This window comes from Pteropus alecto, unplaced genomic scaffold, assembly GCF_000325575.1.
Source record: "Pteropus alecto unplaced genomic scaffold, ASM32557v1 scaffold30, whole genome shotgun sequence".
NCBI classification, from domain to species: domain Eukaryota; kingdom Metazoa; phylum Chordata; class Mammalia; order Chiroptera; family Pteropodidae; genus Pteropus; species Pteropus alecto.
The window spans coordinates 2,116,203-2,123,388 of NW_006429782.1; the positions used below are offsets into that span (position 1 = coordinate 2,116,203).

General features: G+C 53.9%; 1 long non-coding RNA gene across 2 annotated transcripts; it reads left to right on the forward strand.

Annotated features, from left to right (window-relative positions):
* Nucleotides 1-441: 441 nt before the first annotated feature.
* On the forward strand, nucleotides 442-4,617 carry LOC107195370. 2 transcript variants are annotated; one of them, XR_003044708.1, is made up of 3 exons: nucleotides 442-507; nucleotides 2,376-2,565; nucleotides 3,853-4,617. It is a non-coding gene; the product is annotated as an uncharacterized LOC107195370 (long non-coding RNA). The 2 variants fall into 2 exon arrangements; XR_001516500.2 differs by having other exon boundaries at nucleotides 4,392-4,617.
* The last annotated feature ends 2,569 nt before the right edge of the window (nucleotides 4,618-7,186 follow it).

Genomic DNA, 7,186 nt, shown 5'->3' on the forward strand with positions numbered 1-7,186 from the left:
GCCCGGCTCTCCCCGCTGCCGCCCGCGGCCGCCCCGTCCCGCCGCCCCGCCCGCGGACAGCGCCTGTGGCGGCCGAGCCAGAAGACCCTGGACTAAGGCCCGGGCGGGGCGGGGCGGAGCAGCCCGTGAATAGCGGATTTTTTCACCAATCGGGGCCGTGCGCCGGGGCCCGACAGCCAATCACCGGGGAAGTAGGCGTGGTTCCTGGGTTAGCCTGGCCTTTTCACCCCGCGCAGACCGAGCCGCGCGGTCCTAGCGCCCGACGTTGCTAGGGGTTTGTGGGACCCCTCAAAGTTAGGGGCGACGCAATGGGCTCTCTCACCCAGACTCCGGCCTCCAGGCCCGCGCTACCCCAGCCTGCCTGCAGCTCTATGAGGCCTCATATGGGCCGGGGAGAACGGGGTGGGCTGGGGCGTGCGTGGGTTGCGGGGAAGCCCGAGCCCGAGCTCGCCACTCCTCGGAGTCCGGTGACTTCTCGGCCGGGAGAGACACAATCGGATGCGGAGAGTACGTATTAGTTCTAATTAATTAGTCATTAAGGATAATAATGGGGATAAATCATCGTAACACCCGCCGGCATTTAATGAGCGCCAACTGTGCCAAGCGCCCCACCTGGGTTTTCTCATCCCAGCTGGGCGGGAGGCGGAGCAAGCCTCTCCCATTTCACAGGCCAGGACGCACGCCCAGAGAGGGGAGAGGGTGCTGAGGGACGCACAGTGCTCACCTGACAGTGAGTCAGGTGCGTGCATTCTGCCGGCCGGAGCTCTCGCCCCCTTCCCAGTCTCCTCCAACGGGCCACCCACCACTGGGTCACCACAAGTTCCTACAAGCTTTGGACGCAGGTCTCCCCGGGCCTCCAGGCCTCCTCCAGGCCTCCTCCATGTTAAACTGCGTGGCCAGAATCATGGGTTCCCGACCAATCCCACCCCCGCGAGCTGTTCCAACTGGGACAAGTTCCTTAGTTTCGTGGGGCCTCAGTCTCCGCGGCTCTAGAGTGGGTATGATGTGTGTTAAAAGTGATAGAAGTGTCATCTCTTAATATTTTCGGCCGGAAGACTTCTGAGCACCCCCTAGTCCGCTGTCAGTTATCACTCTAGGCTCCCACAGTGCCCTGGGCTGCCCCCGTTACAACCTAATATCTGCTCTCCCGTCTTGCAGCTGTAACCATCTGTCTGCCCCACTGAACTGTGATCCCCTCGGAGGCAGGGACCAGGGCAGTCTAAGTCACCGCATCGTCCCAAGCAATGCCCGGCACATAGTAGGAGCTCAAGAAATATCTGTTGAGACCACAGAATGGTGGTTACCAGAGGGGCAGGGGAGTGGGAGGGTGGGGACAAAGAGGGTCAAGGGGGTCACATACATGGTGACGTGACGGAAGGAGACTACACTTTGGGCGGTGAGCACTCAATGGAGTACACAGGCGCTGTATTATAAAGTCATACACCTGATATTTATATCATGTTAGTAACCAGTGTCACCTCCAATAAGTTTAATTAAAATAAAAAATAAATATTTGTCAAATAACTGGATGGTGGACATACGGGCAGAGAATCAGAAATGCGCACAGATATCGGGAAACAGATGGGAACCTCGTATGAACTTGAGGCTCGAGCAGCCCAAGGGCGCCCAGCCCAGCCCCAGCACTAACCCCATATGAACTTGAGGCTCGGGTAGCCCAAGGGCACCCAGCCCAGCGCCAGCTCTAATGCAGACCACCCACTGCACCACACACTTGTATGAAAAGGAGCCTGAACAATGGGTGTGGGTGGGGTGCGGGGTTGGAGAGAGAGAACCGAACAGGGGAAGAGGAGTGATAAGGATTGACCGCTCTGGAGGAGATAAAGGGATAAGGAAAGATAAGAACCTCAATTCTTTCCTTCCTGTAGGTCACGCTCCCTTTAGATTTCTTCAAGAGAAATGAGAGACTTCTAAAAATTATTTCTAAAGATGAAAGACTATTGCAAAATCCCAGTTTAGGATTTTCATTGCCATTCCCCGCCTCCTGTCATCCCATGACACCCCTAGGCGATTTTACACCATTTGACGGCCATTTTCCAGACTGGCGTTCCCAGCCGGAGGGCTGGCCAGAGGGCTGAGCGACACGCACCTCCCATATCTTTGAGTTCTTTGTTCCCTGGCAGGGGAGGGTCCGGCCCAAGGCAAAACGGTGGCTCTGTGTTCAGTCTTCTATCAGCGTTCCGTGTGGGGCAGCCCCCCGTGGCAGGCAGCACATCTCGGGGGGCCTGGTCCTGTTGGTGCCAGCTACTTCCTGGCCCTGACTCTGTGGGGAAGGCAGAAGAGGCTGCCCCTGACTCTGGGGCCAACCAGGGAGGCGCCTCTGAGTCAGGTCATTCATTCATTTATTGTTTTCACAGACTCATTTGTTCAGTAGATCTGGCTTCGTGCTGAGCAATGTTGGAGCCCTGAAGATTTGAAACTTCTAGTCTGAGGAAGGGGGACAGAGCTGGATACTCCAAGTCCCCCCACGGTCAGAGCTGTGGCTGGAGGAACAAGACCCAGGAGGTTGACCGAATGGCAGATGAGGAGTCAGGACCTTACCCCCAGGTCAGCAAGGAGCTAAAGCGGGATTTTGAGAGAGGGTGGGGGAGGGGTCAGATAAAAACTCCTATGGGGTGGGAGTGGGCGGCTTATTCCCAGGCAGGCCTCAGCTGTGGGCAGCACACCTGCCCCGAGTAAGAGCAGGGTCGGATTTGCCAGGCGGATCAGAGAACGCTCTGCTAGAGGGACGGAGATCTAGAAGGATGGATGAGTGCCCAGCCCTGGGACAGGACAGACTGTTAGACAGACGGGCCTGGGATCAGGAGCGATCCGTACAGCCTTTGCTATGCCCAGAGCGTCCCCAGCTGCCGTCCGACGCCAAACCCGCGTCCCCTCTTCCCTGGCCAGAGATCAGATGTCCTGGTGGCCCGGGTCCAGCCTCCAGTGTTGTGGGGGGGAGTGAGAGTGGGGTGTTTCCTCTCATTCTCTCTCTGACCCAGGCCCAGGATGAGCAGAGATAGCGGTGCAGGAGGGGGAAGTGGAGGAAAGCAGGGGAAGGGCTTCAAGGCTCAGCACCAAAGTCCTAAGATGACAGGATGGCTGAGGGGGCGGCGGAGCACGTGGCGGGCGGCTGTCCTGAGCGTCACAGCATCCCCGCCCTCCCCCACATTCGGCGCCAGCAGCATCCCTCCTCCGGCACCGGGACAACCAAAAAAGGCCTCTAGACATCGCCCAGTATCCCCCGGGGGGCTAAATCGCCCCTGGATTGAAAGCCCTGCACTAGAAAATTCTCTGCAACAGGGGATTGATTCTTGTTGGACAAGAGTAGCTTAAGGCTTTACGCAGTATGGACTAGCCAGGCCCAGCTCTGAGCGCCAGGTGAGAATTAAACTCAGTAAATCCTTTCATGAAGGTAGTTACTGTCCCATTTCACAGAAGGGCAAACTGAGACAGTTTTGATGAGTTGCTCAAGACTCACAGCTGGGGTTTGGTGCCACCTCCCTGAGCATCTGAGGGTCCAGCAACAGCAGCAGCAGCAGGGTGCACCCTCTTCGGAGGCCTGAGAACCCTGTCCCCATGCCCCTTCATTCCAGCAGCTGCTACCTACTCCTGTACTTCCCCATTTCGTTCTCAGCCTTTCAACGCCAGTTAAAACGATCCTCTGTATTAAATTCGCTATGTGAAAAAAGCCCCAGGAGGGTTGGGGCATCTCCCGGGAGAACGGCACACATCCACACCCTGATTTTTCCTGGGGGTCGAGAAGAGTTGAACCCCCATGTTGGCAAATAAGCATTAAAAATGTAAATGGGAAGGGCCACGGCCCATTAATTTCGTGACTTCCTCCCTACGCAGAGAAAGCAGTCCATGGGCCGCAGACAGCAGAGAGGAGACATTCGTCTGCCTTTTTCCTACAGAGTCAGGACTATTTCCTTATCCAGCGCCAACAACAGCCAGGGCTGTGACACGGGAAAGGACCCCACTGTGTATCAGTCAGGACTCGCTGAACAGGCGGTGGTCCAGTCCCGCTGAGGAATGTCACCCAGCCAGCGTCTGAACACCTATAACATATAAGGGCACTAGGAGAAAGGTTATAGCGTGAAGGGAGATTTCAGGTTGATGTTTGCAGCAAGAGAGAATACGCTCACAAAAGCAAGATCCGACCTCGTATCTTTTATAGGCATTTGCACGTGTGCGTGTGTGTGCATATGATCAGCTTTGCATGGTGTCCCACAAAATTCAGAGGAGGAAGTCCTAACCCCCAGGATCTCAGAATATGACCTTATTTGGGAACAGGGTGGTTGCAGATGCAATGAGTTGAGTCACACTGGAGTAGGCTGGGCCCCAGTAAGAGTATGACTGGTGTCTTACGCAAAGCGGAAATTTGGACCCAGACTCGTGCACAGGGAGAACGTCATGTGATGACAGAGGCAGAGGTGAGACGATGATTCTACAAGCCGAGGAATGCCAACGATTGCCAGGAAACCACCAGCAGCTGGGAGACAACACGGAACAACTTCTCTCCTACAGCTCTCGGTAGGAACCGATCCTGATCAAGTCCTGATCTTGGAATTCCAGCTCCCTGAACTGTGAGACAATAAATTTCGTTTGTATTTTTAATGGATCTCGGATTTCTAGGGCAATAAATTGGGACACTCTTCCCGGTTTCATAGTAAAAAAAAAAAAACTTCCAAATGAAGCACAGAAATGAATGCAAAGAAACTAACGCAAAGTTATACGCCTTCAGACTGCTTCATGTTGACAAGAAAAACCCATTTATAATTTGGGGGCAAAAAGGATACTCTTTTAGATAAACGTATGAAGGATCTAAGTAGAATTGCATAAACGCTGCTCGTTGGCGGGGCTGCGTATGGATCACATGAATTGGAAAGAATACGCTTTTATTTTTCCTAGAAAACACCCATGTAGCAAGGCATTTTTCTTGGTGCCAAGGAGCTATAAACTGCTTTCAAAATCAGCCTCAAAACCTTTCATTTATTTCTGATGTGCAGGAAGAATCCTGAATTCCTTTTGTAGTACCTCGGGAGTGGAAAATGGTTTCTATGGCAACACCAAATCTGTCAATCAAGCAAAAGAGGCAGGGCTCTGAAGGTCTTTCCTGACTTCCAGCGCGGAGGCCTCCCCAGGATTGTTTTTAATCCAGCAGAGAGAGAGGCAAGCAGGGCATGGGAGACCACACAGCTGACGAAGCAACAGAGCAGGATCTGGAACCTGGATCCATCAAGATTCCAGGGCATATCCATCCTCTTAGCCAGATTTAACTCACATACCACATAACGCCTCCCTTCAAAGTATACAACTCTGTGCTTTTTTTGTATGTTTACAGAGTCACATGAACCGTCACCACAGTCTATTTTTAGAACATTTTAATCATCCCCAAAAAACCCTCACCCCATAAGCAGTCACTCCCCATGCCTATTCCACTAATTCTTTATCCCTAGGCAACCAGGAATACACTCTCTGTCTCAACCGATTTGCCCGTTCTGGATATGTTATATAAACGGAATCTTGCACTGTGTGGTCTTTTGTGACTGGCATCTTTTACTGAACATCATGTTTCGAGGTTCACAGCTGTTGTAGCGTAAATCAGAAATTTATTCATTTTTATGGCCAATAATATTCCACTCTTCCACATACTATTCCATTGGGCCACATTTTGTTTGTCTTTTAATCAACTGATGGGCATTTGGGTTGCTTCTCCTTTTTGGCTATTGCGAATCTTGCTGCTGTGAACATTCTTGCACAGGTTTTTGTGTGGACAAGTGTTTTCAGTTCTCTTGGGTGGATAGCTAGGAGTGAAGCTATTGGATTGCATGGTGGCTTCATGTTTATTTAACCCTTTGAGGAGCTGCCAGACTGTTTTACAAAGCAGCCGCACCTGCCTGTTTAGAAATAGAAAGGATTCATTCGTTTATTCAACGAATATGTATGTATTGAGCAGCTCCTATGGGAACTGTTCTAGGTGCTGGGGATGGAGGAAACGGACATATGGAGAAAAAATAAGACAGGGTGTGTGACGTGGGGTACAAGCCTGGGAAAGCCTCGCCCAGAGGTGATATTTGAGCAAAGACCTGAGGAGGTCAAGCTGTGAGCCAGGCAGATCTAGGGGATGCACATGCCAGGAGGCGGGAACAGCGAGTGGAAAGGCCTAGAGGTGGGAATGAATGAAACGGACATATTTGAGGAACATGGAGGAGGGGGAGAGTGGAGGGAGATGAGGTGATGTTGGCAGATAGTTTAAAATCTAATGGTCTATCGTGAGCACCCAGTGACCGCTACTGGCATTCTGGGAGCAGAGGTAGCCCCAGCCCAGGCCATGAGAAGACCAGGCTCCTGCTCCGGGGGGTCCCCAAGATCTCAGGGGAGAGCTTCCTGCTCTTCCATCTTCACGAGGTCCTAGCAACCTTCCTGTCCCACCACCTTTTCCCAAATGCTTGCAGCCCAGCTCCTGATCCGCCTGACTCAGCTCCTGGTCTCAGCTTCACAGCATCTCATCCTCCTGGTCCTCGACATCCTGCAATGTCCCTGTTGCACAAGAAGAAAAGCAACTCCTGCCTTCAGAAGCCCCTGGCTCATAGCAGGGCCAGGCACAGCGGGGCATCGGGGAACCTAAGTCCGGTCAATAAACAGGAAACTTCCCCGACAGGTTTTCAGGGTGCTAAGAACAGGTTCCACCTTGCCCCGGGGCAGGCGGCTGCCCCAAAGGTCCTTAACCCCTTCCCTAGCAACCTGCCGCCGTCCCCATGGCAACTAGAGCGGGGCCTAATCCGGCCACCGCAGGTTCCGGGATCCGGCAGGAGGAGGCCACGCCGCGCCTACTGGCCCTTTAAGAGGCTCCGCCCAGCGAGGCCTCAAAGCGTCCTGATTGGTCCCGAGAGTGGCCGAGCACAGCCGAACTTGATGCACCGCCCGCAGCCTTTTCTAGCCACCTCCCACACGGCTCAGCCGCTGCCACAGCCAATCGCTGGCCGGCGCGCCGACCTTCATCTGCATGGCCACGCCCCAAGAAAAGGGCGTACCCAATCCGACCGCTAGCGAAGGCCGTCATTAGCATGCCGGGGGCGGGGAGGGGCGGGGCAGGCGGCAGGGGCGGGCTCCGGGCGGTTGGTTGGAGCGTCGCAGCAGCGGAGAGGTCCGGGAAAGTTTCTGTGGAGGTGAAAACAGCCGC